The 22,202-nt window shown below is 39.3% G+C and overlaps 1 protein-coding gene across 5 annotated transcripts in view; it reads right to left on the bottom strand.

The window, feature by feature from the left end:
- The window catches only part of LOC121595891 (insulin-like growth factor-binding protein complex acid labile subunit), a 187,393-nt gene that overhangs the window by 93,741 nt on the left and 71,450 nt on the right, over window positions 1–22,202 (bottom strand). For all 5 annotated transcript variants that reach the window (XM_041920261.1, XM_041920263.1, XM_041920262.1 and 2 more), the window contains exon 3: window positions 15,667–15,687. The gene's annotated coding sequence lies outside the window, so the exon portion shown is untranslated. The remainder of the gene's footprint in view (window positions 1–15,666; window positions 15,688–22,202) is intronic.

Here is a 22,202-nt window from a genome sequence, read left to right as displayed (position 1 = left end):
GTACATAAACCAATTCTAGACCAATTGCAACGACGGTTCATTCAGTCATGAATTTAGGAATTGTAAGCGACGCTTACAGTATATCGTAGAATGCAGCATCTAGAGCATTATTGAAATATCGCGCACTAACAGCTGGCGTTGCTCCAGCTTATAGAACAACAGTCTAGAACTTCTATTTAGGAAATTACACCGCGAAATGTCCACGACACTTGTATTTTTTGAGGGACTTGTTAATAGTTTAAGCAATTTTCCATTCAACGATTAATATTTGTAATCCCATAGAATTTCTCATCTATTCCTGAACGATGTCGTATCAATGCCTCACCTTTTTTTTGCTTTAAGTTGTGCAAGTTGTGACAAGATATTGGATTTTGGGAAGCGCTTAATCAGCGTGAGCGAGCAATAACATATTGAATGGCTACTATTTTGACCGGTGTTTTATTTCTCGTTTATTTCAATACTTTCTCTAGTTGCTGATTGGTTTATAGCATCTAAATATCCTTATTTCAGGTATTTAAAGAAATCTATTCATCATCAATTGATAAAAGAAAAAATCAAAATAAAATAAATCGATAAATTCGCTGTTCATCTTTCCCTACAACAAAGTGTCCGTCTTTCCCGCTTTGGTGTCAGAATGTTCAAACCACCAGAAAACAAGATTTTTATTGCTTTCATTCTCGTTCTTTCACCAGTTTTTTCATTAATGATCACGACAACTCATTCATGAAATAAAACTTCCGGAAATATAAGAAATACAATTTGTAGAACTTAAGATTCACAGTATTCAAATTAGATCCTCAAGGGTGAACACGATTGAAAATTTTATTTGTTCGTGGATTTAACCAATTTTGCATATATTATGTTAAAAAATATTCTCAAATGTGTTATTTAACTTTAAGTTAGGTTGCTGCATTGTTGATGTTTTCGAAAATTACCTTTTTCATGCATTTATGAGAAGTGTCCTTCTTACCAGCAGTGCCCGTCTTTACCGACCTTCCCCTATTTAATTTTTCAAAAACTCAATTTTATTTACAATTTTAATCCTCTATTTTACAATCATTTGATCCTTTCAAAAGTGACTGCGAAACTGAGTGGATGAAATGAAACATTTTACGACAAAAACCAAATATTGCAAGGTTTACTTAATTTTTATTTAGTTAAATTTAATTATCATTTTAGAGTTCTTTTTATTATTTTGATTTGCATATTCAACAATCTTCAGGGTGTCTTTCTTTACTCCAAGGTCACTTGTTCATTTGATATTTTGAATAGTTGAATAGCTAATGCACAATTTTGCGTCAAGTGTTATAGCACTTTCAAACAGTTTGACATACACAAACTATGCATAGGAGAATCCATTATAACATTTACCGGGTCATAGCAAACCAACGACCTCACATGAAAGAAACCCTTGCTTACTCGCCGGACAGCACATGAGTATGCATTAATCAGAAGTTTCTAGAATACGAGCGATTCCTCGCAAAAAAGCAGTCTTCAAAAATCCCACACGTGAGAATTGCTACCGAATATCCTATGGTGATTGATTCACTGCAGCGGTCGAATTAAACGTGTCCTTAACAAACAGTGCTGCAGTTTGGCTACTCTGGAGAGAATTCATCAATGTTGAGCTACCGGACCGATTCCGAAAATTTGTCGTTTCACAAATTCCATTCCATTCAATGGTGAGAAGGTTCACAGCTCCATACTCACAGCCAAGGGTCACATCTTCCCGATAACGCACGGTTCGATTGTTCAGCAAAAATTGATTGAAATGAATCGAACAAGAGACACGGTATGACAAATTCAAACACTGGATAAGACCGGAGCTTTCGGAGCAAATTATTCCTCAATCGTGTATGTGTGTGTTTGTGTGTGCGCAAATCGTGTTAACGTGTGTTCCGTTTTCAAAACTCACTAACCATGATTGATCCCTGAGCAGGTTGAAGCCGTGTGAAATTTCTAAACAGTGCTGTTGAATAATTTCTCGCACACCCACCGGAGAGGATGTGGCAAAAGTGTTCGATAAAGATGTCCGTTCGTATGGTAGCTTATCGTTTCACACGTCCAAAGAGGGACTGTGATAAAATCCCAGGCAAAAACACCCTGCCAGATCTACTAGCCCAGGACCCACGGCACCAGGATTGGAGAGTGGCGATGAAGAAAATCTCGGCGCAATAGAATGTCCAACCCAGTCGTCCCCTTATTTCGCTCCGCTACATATGATTGCTCCGGTGCGAGACACTAGTGTCACGCCATTATCGAGACAACATCAACATCTGCCAGCTGGAGCTACTTTTTCTCAAGGTTTTGTCCCCTCACCAGCGCTCCTTCGCATTCGGGTTGTATGCTAGAAGCGAAAGCGGGGATAAACCTTCAAACCCGTAACGTGGGACGCTTGCTGGGACGGTACATCCTTTGCGAAATCCTTCAGCCCCGCCCCAGAAGCTCCCGTGGGTGTTGGCGCTGAGAAAGTTCGTTCTGATTAGCAAAGAGCAGAAGTTGGTGGTGAAGCAGGCAACCGAACAGCAGGTCGGACCCGAGAGACGGCTGTCTTGCTGGATACGCTTTGCGCATTTCAATCAGTTCTAGGGGATCGATGGCTTGAGTTGAGTGTTGCGTTCCCGGGGTTTTGGCACTGGTCGAAGGTTGAGCTTGCTTGGGGAAAATGCCTTCTTCAAAGCAAGAGCAACTTCTTGTAAAACCCAAAACCCGAACACTAGACTTACTAATAGAAAACTGGGTAGTGTTGAGAATTTTCTTGAGCGTACGGTTCCAACAAACCGGCAGCTCCGCAGCAGAGACCTTAGATGTGAAAGTTCGCCAAAACCATTTCGATGAAGGATTCACATTTACTGGAACGAGCAAACGAATATGTAAACTATTCTTTTGGTGTGAAGATATTACTATAAAGCACTTGGAATGCGCTCAGGAATTTGTACGAAAGGAGGAAGCAAACGAAAAGGGTTTTTTCTCTCAGCGGGATACTCTTGTGAATCCCCCATTTTCGTCCCACAGGGATTTCACACAGTCGTTCCCATACAGAAAAAAACCCGTATTGATGCAAAATTTTCATTTCAAATGACCCCTGGTGCCGATGTCCTTTACTTCGAACCACGGGTAGGATTGTTTGTTTCATCCGGGCGTTTGTTTTTTTTTAGGTTTTTTGCTTCACTTTTTTCGTGATCCTTTATTCCAACGCCGATTCAGCCGTTCAGACGATGCGAAAATTGGCCTTTGTTGTCCGACTGATCTTTGAACCTAGAAAACCCGAGGAAAGCATCGTTTGACCGGGGCGATTTTTTTCGACAAACTTTTCCACCCTCTCTTCTCTCTTTTCCGATCATGCAGGGAGCGAATCCATTTGCAGCATCAATGAGTTCCGGGATCTTTTTTCCCGTTCTTGCCGACGAGGGTAAAGTTTTCCCCGTGCTTGTTTTTTGTCCACAATTCGAATTTCGGTTCCTGCTTCCGCATTATCTTCATTTATCGCAAGTCAACCGGAAACGGTAGCTTTACGGTGCAGAGTGACCCGTGTCCGGGAAGGAAGTGGCCAGTTAGTGTATGGGTAGGGCTGTGTTTTTTTTTTTTGGTTAATTTGTTTTCCTTTTGCATGTGATGTGATCCGAAGGGAAACGGACGATAAACATGGTTCCGGAGCGCTTTCGGTACTCCAGTTTTAACACAATTATCTCGTTTTCCAATATGAATATTGGATGGATTTTTATTGTTTGCATTTTCATTACCTCTTCTGTTGGGTAGTTGGGTTCACTGTTTTTGTTTGTGCGCCTGAATTGAACCGTTCAGTATATGAGCTGGTTTTTTTTCGCTCTGTTTTTCAATGATGGTTCAATGAAATATCCTTTAGGGGTTTGGCTTTACTCCGACGTTCCCTTCCGTTAAGGATGGGCATATTTTTAATCCACATGAGAACAAGATGCTTCATTGGCTGTGTACAGGGTTTTATCAAAAAATCTAACAAATAAGTAGACCGGCTAAAGATACAAAAAACCTCCCAACCCAACCTCCCGCTGTAGATTTAGGCTTTGATACTTGACATGCTTCTTTATTTTTCTTCTCTTTATAATTCCCCTCAGCATATTTTGTTGAGTGAGCTAGAATACACGCCCCAGACAAAAGTGGGCAACAAATTCGTCTAAAAATTAAACGAGCCCAGCATCATGCTTGGAGTCAATTTCAATTTAAGCTCGAAACTTATACGCACACGCCAATACGCAAAGAAGCAAAAAAAGGGAATCAATTTCGTGGTACCAACCATTGCAAAAAAAAAGATGCATGGTGAAACAAAACAAAAACACAAATACATACCGTGTGAGTTTGCGGACAATTCAGGAAGAGTGACGTGAGTAATTTAATCAATGGATACAGGTTTGTTTAATTAACAGTGTTGTATCGGAATTTAATATATTTTCATCCATTCCGCTTTTCAATATCACAGAGAGAGAGAGAGAGTGTGTCTGTTTGGGTAAGGCAGAAAGGCATGGTCGTCCCGTTTTTTCGATCTGCAGAGCACATGTATATCGTTGGAGATTAATATAAGGGAAGTGCTGCATTTTGAATAGGATTTGTAAATAGGAACGAAAGGGAGACAGTATCGATTTTTTTACGAAATTCAAATTGAATGATTCTTATGAAAGCTAATGTCAACAAATGTTTTGCATTCATAATACCACGTTCCAATAGTTTTGGTGAGTTACCGTTGCGTCTAGACAAAAAAATACGTTTTTTCGGGTTTATAAAACTTTTACTGGTTTTATTTATCAAATCGAAAATTAAAATAATATGAACAAATGAAAATAAAATGAAAATATGTTTACTGCATCATTGCGAATTACCCAAAACCAACATAATCATGCTACCAACCAACGAACGAATACGACTGTACCACTCTCATTTGTTGTAAAAAAAATCACTTATGATCATTAACTATCTCTATTTATTTGCTGGACAAGGAGCGCGTCCTTCTTCGCGTAGCTACCCTACAAAAAAGTAATAGTTTGCTTTGGTGAGAACTGCAGTCGTTATGGGGAGTCGTTTTGAATTGTTAAAAAGTAAAATACCAATGCTGGGAGATGTTGGAGAAATTGCTTCTCTGCTTTAAATCTTCGTCCTTCACCGTCATAAAGAAAGCTTCTTAGCCAACGTAGTTTATTTGCCAGTCATTGTGATCCCTTTCTGTCATCGTTGTGATTTGAAATGCGCTTTTCTGTTGTTAGTTTTTCCACTGCACCGAACGGGCAGCTTGCTTGATGGTTTGGCCAGCAAAAACGACATTCATCCGAAATGGATTACATCTTTCGCGGTGGATTTCCTTTCCGGGAGATTACATGATCATAAGTCATCGCAAATGGATTTTGGTGAGTTTTTTTTGCATGCTTTTACTTATGACTTTATAGCCCACAGTGAATTGGAATTTCGGGCTTGCAACTTTCCGAAGCATTGAAAGTGAACAAATAATAAGATAATGATTTTTTGTTATATTCATGTCGTAATATCATTTTAATAAGATTGCCGTCTATGTTTATAGAATTTATCAACTCTTTGTGAAAAGTGAATATGACTGTATTTTCAGTTTACTCAAAAAGCTAGACTACAACACTGGATCTTAAGAATCGTTTCGGAGCTATCTTCGTGATTTACATTCTTATTTTATTTCACATGCAACCTCATTACTAAAGCTTGCTTTATCCAACGATCTATCCAGAGAAAAATGATCCAAACGACGAGGCTGGATGTGAATTTCTTCCGGCAAGCGTCGTCGATGGTATCATTATGCCTAAGCATGTCCACACCATCAATTGTCACTCGACCAAGCACCAGTCCCGCCAGTCCCCCAGCTCGCTTCATTTCAATGCCGATGGGTATCATAAACGGTCGACCCATCGGCCGGAAACGGTAATTTGTAGGCTGGCAATAGGCGAGTGTGCCGAATGATCTAAACCGGCCCTGCTGCCCTCCGCAAACGGTACGGACGATGCTTGCCGAGACATCTTACGTACGCACGACCGAAGAGGTCTTTGACTTGTGGGACCCATACATTATGGGTTCAGTTTTATTCGTGCGATGATGTGTATCTTGCTCCATTCTACCACTGATAATCAATCTCGAAAGGAAACGGAAATGATTTCATCACGTTTGTATTGGTTACCGTTTTGCTGCGACAGGTTTTTCGTTAAGCATCTTTTTTGGGAGAGTTTACAACATTCGGTTCGTGGTGACAGCTGATAGACACCTTGCTGTAGTGTCCATATCTTTATCATCTTTGGCAGCATGGGCTGGTGGGATGATTGGGATTGGTAGCAGGTAAAAGTGTAACATTAATTAGGAGATAAATGTGAAGAGTTATGAAATCATTTCAAAAGCTATTTAAAATAAAATACCTTAACAACTGTTACATGTTTTACACTAAGATTATTGAATGTACGTACTCTGTATTAATTTGAATGTAATTTATTTTAAAAAAAACAACAATAAAATAATTATTACTATTGTTAGCTCAATTTTAAAAAATATGCATACTATTTGCAATATTTTCTTATACTCATTAGAGCTTCTTATTTAAAACTTATGCAAACAAAAAAATCTTCACTTAATTATTTTAGGATAATAGTTTGAAGATTAGTTATGTAAGCTAAACTTTATGTGAAACAACTTGGTGAAAACGAATACGAATACGACACACATATTGAAAAATGGTATAAGATATTTATTGTAGTAAAGCTTTCATCATAAACTATTCTGCTTTCCTCGAAGCACACACAAAATACTTCATTCTGGAGTGTAACTACCGTAAATCTGCACCAAAAGCATCTATCTTAAAGATAGTGTTGAACTGAATGAAGGAAAGTGGTTCAGTGTTTCGAGCTGAATGAAAGAAAATCAGTGACAATAATGTGCCATCGCTCACCAATCACCCCTCCCTCGCCATCACCCTCACGCTCACTGGCTGGATTTGGCAGCATTGTTCAGCTGGACAAAGTTTTGCTGATTACGGACGGCGACAGCTTCCGGCAACGCACGGCAAGTGAAGCTCACGGGGGAACCCAAAACCGTACTAACAAGATAAGTAACGTAACGAAATCATTTATGTTTCGTTCTTCGAAAGCATTCGCAACGGGATCGATGCTACAGCAGCTCGTTCGGGAAAGCTCGATACACGGAAATGAAGTACCAAAAAGTCCAATAATTAGCCTTCTTATTGTTATGGGAAAGAGGGAACGAACACCATACGCCAAAAGGAGTACAAGGAGTTGAAAAAAGAGAACAGTGGTATTTTAGAGCTTTACTGTAACTTTGTTAATGCCTGCGGTGCTATGGCGGTACACGGTTAGGAAAGCGAGGTTGAGAGCAATTCGCACAATATTCTGCTCCATTATTCTGGTAGACAATGTCTAGTATTCTTGCAATATTGCACAATACACAGTGAGCGTAGTGTGGTAGACACTATATTCATTGTTATTTGGACAGTAACAACGTAACTCAATATTCCTAGAAAAGACCGTTTCATAGTGGACGATACATGAAAGGTGCAGAGCGAACAATCTATAATGAAATGAAACAGCTAGCAGTAGCACCTTCTTCACCCTTTCGCCGGAGACAGCTCGAACGCGGTCATGTTGAAGTTTTTAATTAATCCTTTTCTTGGACTTGATTGTGTCCTTTGCCTAGAGTTTTATCTTATTCTCTAAAGGTTTGTGTTCTTTTATGCAGCAAAACGTACCCGTTGCATTTGGGCAACAGCTAGAAGCTAGAACATTTCTTGATGAGGTCTAAGAAACACCCGAACAATGTACCATTTCCGGTCATATCGTAAGTTCGGAGCTCCATTCCGAACCGGGGGTGACGATTGCATTGGAGCAAAAGTTTCGTTGCTTTTGCCCACCGACTTTGCATAAAAGATGCAGCTCAAACCATCCCAAAAACTTTCCCCGCGTCAGCTGCACTCAGGCAGGCAGGCAACACGGATGCGGAGGATGAATTAAAAGACTTTCTACACGAGATTTTCCGGATCGGAGCGGGAGAAACTTCCGGCGCTTGCTGATGTAATCCGGAAGATACACAAGACAATGGTGCATCGGATGGCGTTGGGTGTGGGTTGGAGTATTAGCCTTCCGGTGCTGCCTTTCCTCCTTTGGGGGTGTCAATTGAAGTGTGGAGACAAAGTAGCATTACCTCCACCTCACCCATGGCTTCAATGGTTCTTATTTGGAAAGTGTTAATTGAAATGAACACCTGGTATAAGCAAACTTTCCCATTTTCGGTAAAATGTATCTTGCAATTATGCCTGCATGGGTGGAAGTTCGTTTTCAGCAACTTAAAAAAGCATTCTAGACGGCATAAAATGTAGCCCAAATCAAATCATCTCCATATGAAAAGGAAAATTGTTTGCTCAATTTACCCCCTGCCTCCCCTAGCAAAGGTTTTTGAATGTTTTACACACTAGCTTTTCAATTCTAATAGGCAAACGCACAGAAAAAACGCACCTAAACACAATCAAATGTCCACTCCGAATGGAATCCACTCAAGGATAACGGTCTGCCGACTTGCTAAATGCGATTCACTAGACCGTTTTATAACGCGTTCGATTTCGATTTCCAGATCCGATTGCAAACTCACCCTCTCACCCCACTCACTATGTTGGACAAAACGTCAATCAAGCGATTCAGACGATCGATTTAAAGACGAGAACGAGTCAACTGACTGAATGTCATAAAACGGGAAGGACCATTTTAGTCGTGCCGTTTTGCGGCTCGTTCCAAATCGCCCGCCGTGATGAAAAGTGACCATGGAGGGAGCGAGTGGGATAGGGAAGTGAGTGAGGTACATCAGACTACCGGGGACAAGTTGATTATGACCACTTTACACATGTCCTGCAATGGGAGCATGGAGTGGAAGCGAAAGCGCATGGAAGCTCACCAGTCGTAAACGGTTTTTCACTGCCACGTGGAAAAAGTTGTTTGGATGGACGCAAGCAATCGGTACGAGACCAGCAAAGGTCGAGGTCTGCAGTATAAATTGAAATTATATGATCAACCGGCGACAAGACGCCTGTACATGTTTTGTGGCCGGGGTGGGTTAGGGAGCATACAGAACGTTTTAAGACGCTGTTTGTCGCATTCCGGGGGTCGGCGTACTGGGTGGGTCGTCTGCCGGAGTGTACAGCCTTGGTGTCGATTGACGTGGTCAATTTGAGATCTTGGTGAGATATCGACCCCGAAGGTACGGTTGGTCATCGGTAAGATCGATATTGATTTCAATGGCGCGTAACGGGGCACTATTAAGCAGAACATTGAAATATCTGCACATCTGGGTTGTTACCAATTCATATGCGTGGGAAGTCGTTTGAAGGTGTATTCTTTGGTTCCACCACACGCGCGTTTGACCAGGCGTCGAACAAAGGCTGTTTCCAAACGAGCTTCGGTTAATGGAATCGTATTCAAACCTCCGGTGAGTTTATCGGTGTAACGAAGGTCCATTTCCACTGGATAACTCACCCAGCACACCCGGGCTATCGTAAAAGATAATGGCCCAGAGTGTGAGGATGAGGATGTGTGTGTGTGTGTGTGGGGGGGGGGCATCATTTCACGCCTTACGAGTACTTACGAGCACTTCCACGCTGCCTCACCATCGTTTCGGTTGTTCAAAAGTTGACTATAGCAGATCTTCCGTTGGCCACTTGGCAAAGAAAACTCCCCACTGAGCAACATCCAAGATGTCCATCAATGCTAGCAGCCTCTCAAGGAACAAAAGAGGCAAACAACCGCTTGCGGTGTAACCGGTTCGACAGGCGTGTGTACCATTTAGGGTGTGTGTGTACCTGTCAAAAAATACGGCACGAGCAGGGAATCAGAAATGAAGCAATAACACGTAATGCGTCATAATAAAATTCGCATAATATTTTCATGGTAGTAACTCTTTGCTGTTTGTTTGCTTCCCGGTCGTTTCCGGCCGTCGTCGTCGCCATCGTCGTCGTGCTGCTGGTGGGTGAAAAGTCCACACCAGCTCTTGTGAGGGGTCCGTGATCTCCGCATTCCAAAGAGCGGCCGGGGAACCGTTTCGACGAATAAGTCTATAGCTTATTTATGGAAGCTTGATTACCTTCGGAGCAAGGCGGCGCACACCTTGTGTAAACGAAACCGAGTGCCCCGTTCCTCGGTACAGCATACAGTGCGGCCCTTGATTGCTGCTGTTTTGTGATGATTCGGCTGGCGTTGGCTGTCAAACGCGGGTGGCTAAAAGTGGCCCCCACCCGATGTGGATATATGGAGCTGCGTAACGACTTTTTACCACCGGCGGTACATCATAAGCCATAAATTGTGCACGGTATTTCTCCAGACGCTCGTTTTGCAATGTGCGCCAACGAACTGGCACTTTCTTGTGGGAGAGCTTTTCTTGCGGGATCTCTCAAGGAAACCCGTCCTCAAGGGAGCCGCCCCTACATGCGGCTTATCTTCCCTAGTGCCATTGTGTGCCCCATTGTTAAGTGACAATTATGCATGTAACAGCTTTTATTCGTGATCAGTCATCATACAACATTCATAATCATATCCTCAACACATTGCCCAGCCGTAAGAGCCTGCTGTTTGGTGGGGTTACGAGGCGTTTCCTAGACTTTTTCACCCATCCTGCTGGTAGTAGCCGGTGCTTCCTGTTCGTTCGTGCAAGCAGCCACTTTGACTTACTTTGCTGTTCCACTTTTCTTCGATGCCACGATGCCCACGTGGGTTGCGCTCCGGAAGGATGTTTCTTGGGACAACAGTTTGGCAGTGCCTGTGCGGGACAGGAAAACTTGTGTATCCTCCTTTGTGCGGTACGGTTGCTATTGTGATGCTCGTGTACTCTGATCTGATGCAGCTGCGCTGGCGTTGTTTTGCTTCTAGCACTTCAGGTCGGTTGAAGGTTTCGCAACAAGCGCGCACACAGCAGGCAAATGTTTCTGTGTTTTGAAATAAACTCTTCATCGAATACTGACTGCTACCAGGAAGCAGCTTGTCAAACAAAAGTTTCTTCCAGTTTTGCTAGCTTCTGAATGCATATTGCACCAAGTTGAATGTTTATTGGTTGCATGAATTGCAGGCGGTATCATTGTTTCAGTTGCTATTTGTTGCGATCTGGTGGACCGTTTCTTCGAGTGAGCTGTTTCTAAGAGTACTGAGAAGTTGGGTAAGCTACCAGCTTATGAAAATAGTTTATAAGTGGTCGAGCTTTTACGCTAAAGTATGCGCGATGGGAAGGTTAAAATATCTCTTTTAATTAAAACAAATGGTTGATTGTTATAAAAATCGGTCAAATAACGGTAGGGTCAAGATGAAAGGAAAAGTTTTGACTCTGAGCAATGCTGTGAAAGTGCACGTCGTCAGCTCTGTTTGTTCTTCATTTCTTTCCTGCATGGATACATTCATAGCAACAGCTACATACCGCACGTCAGCAGAAGAATAAATTTATAAACTGTATGGCCAGCAGAACATTTGTGCTTGCCGATGCACTTTCCCTCTACGCACATCTACGTTAGGGTGGCTCTGGCTCTGGTGGTACTGTTCAAGTGCATACGACAAGCCAGTGATGATAGTGCCATGCACAGAGTCAACAACGGCCCCTACATGATCGTGTGTGCATCGATGCAAAACCTGACCGGTCAAGAGGACAAAAATGCAAATAACTCACCACAGTCTGTCGAATAATCGTATCGCACCTATCTCACTCCGTTTGCACTTCCTTCTTATATGCAAAAGAGAAAGGAGACGCATCAGAATGGAGAAAATATTACCGGAATGAACCTCCATCTCCAACCACACCGTAGTGTGTGCACGTGTTCGATGACTGTGCTGTGGATACAGTGTGCACCATGCAGTGCAATGCCGTGGCAGCATCATCCTTCCTGCCCCATTTCTTTTCCTTTTCTTTCTTGTGACTTTTTAGACTGGAAATTGCATGTTGTCTTTTGTCGGCCTCTTTCTCACCGACACTGGAAGTGTATAGTATTGCTTTTTCCAAAACATTCCGGCACTCTTGCGATGCATACGTGGGCAGCATTAATGCACGCAAATCGCATTTATTAGACGTCCCTATTCATTATCAGCACGTTTCGATGGTTACTGGATGCCCTTTCTGTATATAATTGTTTTCTTTTTTGAAGAAATTAATAGCATTACAACCATTGTACAGGAAACCTTTAAATTTTTATCTAAATATTAATATTTAGGTTTGTTTAAAGCTATGCTTGTTTGTTACATGGATTAAATTATAATTTAGGTTATTAAAATTTTTAGGTTATTACAATTTAATTTTGTTTTTGCTATCAGTTTCATTAATCTATTCTATTTCTTGTTTTTCGTTTTTCGTTAACAGATTTTAATTTTAAAGATGTTCATTCTTACCAAAAGACTATAGTTAAAAATTTGTTTTCCAATTGAAATACCGTTTATAGCATCTTTGGTATGAACTGGAAAAAATCGTTTTAATCAAATCTCTTCTTCATACCAACTACCTACCAACTTTCAAAAATGTCTTCTTGAGGATGAGGTTTTTCTATGACAATAAATAAAAAATAAATGAATCAATAGATAGATAGATAGATAGATAAATAAATAAATAAATAAGTAGGTAAGTAAGTAAGTAAGTAAGTAAGTAAGTAAGTAAGTAAGTAAGTAAGTAAGTAAGTAAGTAAGTAAGTAAGTAAGTAAGTAAATAAATAAATAAATAAATAAATAAATAAATAAAAAAATAAAAAAATAAATAAATAAATAAATAAATAAATAAATAAATAAATAAATAAATAAATAAATAAATAAATAAATAAATAAATAAATAAACAAATAAATAAACAAAATAAATTCATGATAAAAAAATAAGTAGATATATATATAAATAAATAAATAAATAAATTCAATTTGTTATGCAAATATGGAGATGAAACGAAAAGTCGTCTCCAAAGAACATAGCAACAGCAAAAAACAATAATTAAAAACAATTATGCACACTTGTATATTCATAAATTAATTTGCATTAGGTATGCAACATTTTTAATTATATCAATGAATGTTTTGCCTTTTCAAATAAAAATACCACGGAAGGGAAGTCAAAGATATTTTATGTTAATTAAAATATGACTTCAAAACCATATCTATAAACAATTCCAAAACACACACACGAGATGTTTGTTACACGAATGCTTCATTCTTTTCATTTTTCTAAAGCACTATGTATCTTAAAAGTCAATGGATTCTCTCTCTCTCTCCTCTGCTCTGAAATGCTCGAGTAGAAAGGAAGAATGTTCCAATTTGTAGCCCGGCTTAGCAGTTTTAGCTCCGGAAGTAATCATACAATCTCATCCCAATTGCAGCAGCCTAATCCCGGTACACAAAAAGGAGGTACACAAGTGCACAAACGTTAAACTGCCTGCACGAGTGTAAGCCTTGTAGCGTGTGCCTAGTGCGCTGCATCGAAAACTAAGCATGGGAAAACTATTGTGTGTGGGAAACGTTTCGGCAACGAAACTAGGGCCAAAAAGCTAGCAGCGGGTGTTAATCATGCCGTGATAAAACAAGCACACAGCATCCAGTTTGTCTATATTATGGGTAGCGGTGGAAGGGGGTGGGTTTTTCACGTAAAGTGGCAGCATGCTTAACAGCAAAGTGTTTCTTACCGGCAGCCTTTGTTAAGTGTGAACGTTTTTGTTGCTGTTGTTGTTGTTGTTGTTTTCACGTGCCGAGGAAAACCCTCAGCCTGCGATCCTTGGTGCACTTTTCTGATACACATTGCTCGTAGGCAGTAAGATCTGCTTAATGTTACGGACCGATGACTACGAGGGGCACAACGCTGCTGCCGATCGATGGAAATGAATGTACAGATGAAGTTTGTTCAAAAGATTTTTACAGGTCGAGCCAAACACAGCTGCCCGATGCATACTTGATGCATACTTGTTCAATGCAAATGTGTTTGGCAGCTATGTTGAAATAGAAAAGCTCGATAGAAAAGCTGAATCGAGACCAAAAAGTCTTTGAATGAATAAAAAGACTCTTCAATTCATTAGGCAAAGTGTTTAATTTTTCATATCAATAAATGCATTCTTCGCAAGCAGTTGGAAATATGTTGCCATTCGAAGTTTGAATTTCAAATGGTACAAATCAGAACATGTCAAACAAACACAAATACCCAGCAGGGAAACTAACCCACACTCGGTTTACTCGGAAACGGCTCATCTCAAGGTACATGTTTTGCTAAACTAGAACTGGATATAAGTTATGCGCAACTTCATTCTGCTCATCAAACTGTACTTGTTTCGAAAACAAACAATGGTAGAACTTTTTGGTTGGAAAATCAATTCGATGTTATGGAAACCGAAACAAAGGATTTCAGTGTGGATGATCTCACTGAGTATAGGCGCATCATTGTCCCATGCCTAGACGAATCAAAGCATTGTGTACAATCTAGCTTGTCATCAAAGACAAACGTTTTGTGTGGAGATAATAGGGATGTATTTGCAGTCTCCCGAGATGCTTGCGGTTGGAATGTCACAAATTTTCATCGACCACTGTTGTGATTGAGTTTAGGTTTGAGTTTCATTCCGAGTATTTCAGTGGAGTCACTAGTAGAAAGGTTTATGTTTTCATCTGCGACGAGATATTACACAACGTGATCATTGCAGTGTTCTTGCTTAAAGCAGTTGATGAACATTGGCTCCGTTCCTAAAATTTTAATGACATTAAAAATTGATGTTTTGGCCTTACACACCAAAAACTTATTTCATCTCATTACTGAGTTGTTTTGTAAAAACTGAGTTGTTTCAAAGTTTAATGAATCAATTTAACTTTGCTTATATGGTAGCGGCGTTTAAAATTCATTTTCAGCTGGTGATGCTGAAATCAGGCGTTTGCCAAGCAAATTTTGGTTTGTGGTTTTCGGAAAGGTGCGCATAGTTCATGGCGGATGCAAAATGTACGAAATTTGTTGTTCTTACTTTTCGCAATGTCTGTCCGCTTAGCATATATGCTCGCATGTTGAGTATTCGTATAAGATCCTTGATCAATCCCGGAATAAACCAGTTCAGCGGATAAGAAAAAATGTTCTGGTAAATTCGGGAGAATTCTCATCAAAATACAAAATAGATTAAGCTTCACTGATTGCATTGGGAAATACACATACTTCGCAGACAATCATAATATTTGCTATGTCTCCGTCTTTATGCCATTTACATTAATTCCTTTCACTAAAATTTTTGTTAATAGGTTGAAATCAGGTAATATTTAAATCATTTCTGATTGTAAAATATAGCCGCAATTATTACACTTCACTAAGACTAATACTACTTTACTATGAGCCAATAACCATGAGAGCAGTGACAATCCGTTAATTTAGGGAAAAAGTCAATGGTTCAGTTATTCACTAAGAGATTTTTGTCTCGAAATTATAATGTGAGTCACAAACTATACTTATGCGAGTCACTTTTCTAATTTCAGGGACATAAAAATCACATTACGATTGCAGTATGTTATGTCTTCTGTTGTTATAATGTATCACAGAAGATATAACATTGCAATAAGGCTTTTAAAATGCCGCTTAGAACTACCAAATGCGAAACAGTTTAAAATCTCCTCCTCATTGATATATATTCTGCTACGCTATGAATCATATTTTACACGTACTCACCGGAATGTTTTTGATTGAATGCTGGAAAGAAATAAAAATAAAAATATTTAAAAAGTGTTTACAATTGAGATGGCAACGAATAAAAAACATGTATATATACACACACACACACTTTGAAAAACTCCCAAGGGTATGGATAATCGATATCGTGCTGTGATTACGATGAACATGACGAAAAGATGAAACCCCCGACGACACTCGTCAGTCAACGTGCGCCATCGATAAAGATTACTGGTTTCTTCGCGCTCATGTTATCGCCTGTTAACGATAATGTTTTCTTGCTCTATACGGGGACAGAGAAAAGTGTCTTTACCATTCCCACCGGCATCCGTCGGTCGAGCCTCTTTCCTCAAGGTTTAAATTTATGTTCTCTCTTTGCACAGCTTCAGCCCTCTCCCTTCGTTAAACCATTTTCGACCGAACGCTGAAGTGCAACAGTGCCTCCTAAATTCATTGCTTTCATCTGCTAACACCTCGGAGCGCCGTGGCTGCGATGGGAGAGAGCTGGGTGTGACAAAAGTACGCCGGACGTAAGCGTAAACCCCGTGTTGTGAGTGTTGTCGTCGCTTGGACGGATCGGCGAATGGCCGTTGATTGCAGTTCACATCCAGCAGTGCACTGCCTCGGGCCTGGGGCACGTTGGTCGCAGCGCTACGCTACAAAACCACTTGAATAATTTCCGTATACATAATTCATATCGCTTCGCGGGGAAAACACGATCGACCGTTTCCATGCCGTGCCATTGATGGATGCAGTTGAGGGAGGACATAATATTTGAGAATGAAGAACGGAGTATTCACATCGAGTGTTTCGTTACTTTGCACTGTTGTCTGGAAAGATCTCTTATGGTGCACTAGAGAAAAAGAATTTTTCTTTGGTAAAAAAAAGAGGAATTGCTCTACCACAATTCTCAAATGCAGTAAATTGTATTGGGTTTCTGTTCTTTAAAAAAACTTAAATATAAATAATAAAGTGATTGATCAAGAAATTTGATTTATTCAACACCATACCAACCGAGTGATCTCTTACAGAATAAAATTGAATCGTTTATTTTTCTGTGTTCCCTCAGTGCATCGGTTTTGCGTTCACTTTGTAAACAGGCTGGCAGGGTGAGTTTAATGCCCTTTGCTATCGTCATAAGCATAACAGTTTATGAGCATAATTGTGACAGCTCGTTACCCTGCTCCACGCCTTTCAGTCTTGCACTTGTATCTTTTCGTTCGTTCGTTCAACTCTTAATGGAAACAGCTGACAGCAAACTGTATTAGCTATCCCAATTGGGCATGCATAATAGATACCAATAAATTGTACCATCATTATTACTTAAAAAAGAACAAACTGTGGTAAATGCTGCAATCATATAGTGCATTTCACAGATGGCATTCACTTTCTCTTGGCGTAGCTGGAAGAACGAAAAAGTGTGATATGCTATAGGCGAAGCATTTTTGACGTTAAACCTTCTTTGGCGTGAAGCCCACAATAATGGCATTAATTTTTGCTGCGAAGAGATACAATATGTAGCAAAATAGTTGACTATTCTGTAATAGAACACTTTTTAATTAATTTGAAATATTGCTCTGTGACAACAGTAAAGTACAAAATGTTTCGATAGTCGATGAAACATTCAATACGAAAGATACCACACTGTAAATACCATATTAGTAATTGTATAGCATATTGGAGATAGTGTCAGGTAGTTTTGCATTGATAATGTTAGGTTTTGTGGTAAGTATGCGCGAATTATATATGTAATGAATATTCGTAGAATAAAGTCAGTCTGTAAGCAACCTCGAAAAACATGCGACTCGCTTTGATTACATGACTTTATTTACTTTTTAATGAAATCTTCATGGTTTTTTTTTTAATGGTATTACTTTGCAAACGCCGTGACCCTTTCATCGAAACAAAAGTAAGAGCTCTGCTAAAAACTGGCTTTTCCTGCGCTGCAATCAATTGCAACCGATCAGTGCCAATCAAATTCACCTCAAAATCGCCAACGACTTTTGAGCAGGGAAAATGTTTCGCGACGATGGTATGGTAACGCAACGTTGCCATTACACTAATTGGCATGCCAAACCACCACTACCACCATCATCGTTGACGAAACATTGAAGTCAAACTTCGATCGAAGCTTCAATGAACTTTCAGAAATATGGCCCACTACAACACAAAATGAACCGCCTGCTGTTCGGGCCAGCTGCATGGACAGCACTAACCCTCAGAACCATCGGAATAACCAACATACTTCAGGCAGTTGATTGAATTGCCAGTGCCACAATTAATTCACCCCGTTTGCCGCCTAGTGCACGGTGCCACGTGGTAGTGTACCGCGATCGATGGATGCCGCTCGACTGCCATCGATTAGGCTTCCGTTCATAATTTGTGCAATTTATTAAATGGCTTCCTGGCCGTGTTCCGAGCGCCAAAGTGGTAAAGTAGGGCAAGTCAAGTTTACAGAATGTTCTACTGTGGGCCTTCCATGTGTTGGGGGACGGATTCCGGAATCGGGGCCAGGCAAATGTCTGGGAAAGATGGCGAGAACGTATGCAGAATGCTTCGACACATACCTTTCCGCCGCTGTAACACTGAAATCACCCACTCTTCTCTACCGGTGTCGTGGTGGCAGCACGAGCATAATTCCGTTGGCAGTTTGACAAGTTCGTGCCCGTTGGGACAATAGGCGATGGGAAGAACAATTTTATAATAAACTTCACTCCCGACGGTGCTACTATCTCTGGCGTACCATATGGTGTGGATTAAGCGGACGGCGATAGCAATGGACAAACGGTAGGAATGCATCATCATTGAATTATGCAACGAAAGGTATAATAAGTACGATTGTGTGGCCACTGGTTGGTATTTTATAGGTCTTAAGGTATATTATGGCGCATAATAATGATGCTTGGGAAAGGTGGGCAATTATTGTTTAATTTTTGCGTGACATTGGAGTACAGTTATTGTTGATGAAGGAGGGCGGCTAGGGAAAACATTAAAAAAAATTTATCAGCTTATAAATGGAAAGGGAAAATTGTAAATTGTGGGAAAAATCATTTGAATACAAAAAAACCATGTGAAAAACATAAATTCTTACTGTCTGTTATTGTTTTTATATTTAAAAAAAAGTTTATTTGTGTGAGTGTAAAACAAACACAGGCAAACCAAACAAGAGAGACACATTTGAAATTTATTTTCCTAAGCTGATTGTTAACTTCCAGACGTCAACATAGCTAAGCATCAAAAACATTTTTGTGTTCATGTTTGCAATTCTCTCCTCTAAAACCAGCAACTTCTCCTCTAGGGCTCTCACGTGTAGGGAAACGTTTTTCCTTGCCAAATACATATGTAAATAAATGTTTGCGTTTCAGGTTTACGGCATTTGGGGGTTTCCGTTTGGTTGCAAAAAGGCAACATAATAATCAAAGTCAAGTTTGGGATGTTATCGTCGATGGATTTTTCATGAAACAGGTTACTACTTACATAATTACTTAGAAATCAAGATAAATACGTCTTAATGTTGGTGTAAGTGGGTTTAAAATTGTTGTTATAAGTCCATTCCTTATTATTTATAAGACCGTAGCCGGTCTGTAACTACCATATCTTTTTGATATAGTTGGGTCGTTCATGTTTCATTTCGATCAACAAGGGGGAAATAATTTGGCTATTAAATGCATGTGACGTTAAATTTCTCATCTAGACGCCTGTTTGAATCATCATCTTCATGGAAGTCAATTTCAGAATCAACGGACTATGGAATTAGTTGTTTAATGTATTCAATTAATTAGTTTTAACTTACTACATTAAACACTGCCTGATCTTATGGTGAAATAATTTGATATCAGTTGTTAAAGGTCCAACGACAATTTGGGATGTTCATCGTTGTATTACTCTACGATCTGAATCAGCCAAATACCGTTGGTGGATGGCTTGAACAAAAGTAGCATAGTAATTTTGAAGCGAGTTATTGTTTTTCATAATTTTAGAATTACTTTAACTTTTAGAAATATACTTGTAACATTTTCGAATGCTAATTGCTTAGTGAATAAAATAAGTTGTGTATGAAACAACTCATCATTTTAAAGCTTAAGTCTTCTTGTTTTCGTTGTTTTGCATGAAATGTGTCAATATGAGTAAAATAATGTAGAAAACATGGGCAAACCTGCATCTCGATAAGGTTGTCAAAATAAATCCTGAACGGGCTAAAATTAAAATTGGACCAGTTCAAGTTCGTACTAGGAGTCAAAGTAAATTTTGTGTGCGACAAAATATGCAGCGCACATTGCAAAATGACTTCTATAACCATGTTAGACATGTCGGCTTATGAATTAGAGGAAGTTGAATATATTATCTGCGTCGTATCTGATCTAACAAAATATGTGGTGCACTAAAGTAAAACAAAAAATAAACATGTTGCTAGGAAATTATACTGGAGCATCACTAAGCAAATAAATGTAGAAATACTTATTTCGACGAAACCCTGTAATTGTGGGAAATTTAACGTGGATACAGTTATGAAATATGAATATGTGAGCTGAAAGTTGGTCCACTGGTTTCCAGTTCTATGATATGCATACGATCTACATTTGAAATCGTTACGGAGAAAAGTTGTATCTATTCATTGCACAGTGCACCATATAGTATTGCTGCTTACGGTGGTTACAGTTTTGAATTCAGGTATCAACTTTGTTGTTACGATATAATGACGTCTTTAGACGTTTTAATGGAAAAAAGCTCAGTAGAATCGACACGACATTTTGAAAGTTATCTTATTGTTTATCATGAAAGTTATCGAGTCGAGTCGCTTCTCTTCGGAGGTTGCTTACAGACTGAGTTTATTCTACCAAAAATATCCATTACATATGTGTTTCACGCATACTTCTAATTAGATCTAACACTATCAACGCAATACTACTTAACGCTATATCTAATAACCTATACAAATACTAATAAGATATTTACAACGTGGTAACTGCCCCATCCTTCTAGTGTTGATTCTCCTGAATCAACTTTAGAGCCAAAAAAAAATCGGTATATAGTTATTTGGAGATGATTAAGTTTTTGACATTTGTTTTGTGTATTTTAAAGTTATTTTCATTTTGAACAGTGACACGTTTGTCATCTTGCACGAAATTCCTCTTAAATATGGGCTTTTCTTTCCCCTTGAAGACTTTATCTTTTACAAAGATTTCTTGCCCTACTTCTAACTGCGGAGGTACTTGCCTTAGTTTATTATGAGTTTTTTGTTGCTTGCTTTGAGCTTGTTTCAATTGTACAATTACCTCATCATAAATCCTATTTCTAACTTCGTCAATTTCTTCAACGGATGCTGGATTTTGAGAAATACCTAAAAGGATTTCTTTTGGAGTTTTCTTAGTTACACTATGTATAGTGTCGTTGTATTTTCCTACTACTACCGCCATACGCCTTTTAGTTGAGTAGTTAGGTTGCAGACGTTTTTGTATGCGATACATTTCGGTAATCGTAGAATGGAAGCGTTCTACTTGACCATTAACCTCAGATTTATTGCTTGGTGTGATGTAAGCTGTTATATTAAGGTCTAGCATTATCCCTCGAATTTCTGCTGATAGAAAAGATTTCTCGTTATCCGTTACTACAATAGATGGAATTATATATGATGTAATTGTTTGTTCGAAAGCTTTTCTAATATGAATCGTTTGTTTTGATTTAATGGGGATCATTCTTCCAAATTTCGAAAATTTATCAACACTTGAAAGAAAGCTTTCCCCGTCTATCTGGTATATGTCCAAGTGCAAAATCTCAAAAGGATGGTTTGGTATAGGTGTTTCCTGCAATTGTACTTTCAATGGTCGCCTATCATATTTGCATGTATTGCACGCATCGCAAACTTTAATGAAATTTCTAATTTTTTGTGTCATTTTGGGAAAATAAAATTTCCTCAAAATTTTACGTTTGTTTTCCTCTATGCCTCGATGGGCCCTTTCGTGTTCAACTTGTATAATGTTTTCTTGTTCTTCTGTGTTCGTAATATCCTTCAAAATATTTTGCGTGAAACGTATCTTATACATTCTTGTGCTTGAATATTCTTTGAAGATATTTTGAAATTTTCCTAGGATTTCTTCTGAACAATTCAAACCGGTTAATTTATTAGGAATGAAGTATTTCTTAATAATATCCGTAAGAGACTGTTCTGTAAAATTGTGCATTCTAATTATTACTTTTTTGAACCGGGAAAAGGATAGGAAACTAGAATATCCTCATTAGCATCCTTCTCTAACACTATTTGAAGCTTGAAAGCGTTAAGAGGAGCTTCTGTACATTCAATCATGTCTGAGCTGTCTTCTTCAGCAGAATGCTGAGTTGACGTTAGGCTAAATATCTGAACGCGACTGAGCGCGTCGGCAACCACGTTATTTTTACCAGGTGTATACACCATTTCGTAGTCGTGTTCCTCTAAGTAAGATTTCCAGCGCTTTAGTTTGGTATTGACGTTTTTTGACGATAGTGAAAATGTTAGAGGCTGATGGTCTGTTATGATTTTAAACTTTTGACCGTAGATG

Source organism: Anopheles merus, chromosome 3R (assembly GCF_017562075.2).
Source record: "Anopheles merus strain MAF chromosome 3R, AmerM5.1, whole genome shotgun sequence".
NCBI lineage: Eukaryota > Metazoa > Arthropoda > Insecta > Diptera > Culicidae > Anopheles > Anopheles merus.
The sequence above is the reverse complement of the archived record's forward strand: the minus strand, read 5'-3'. Positions and strand labels throughout refer to the sequence as shown.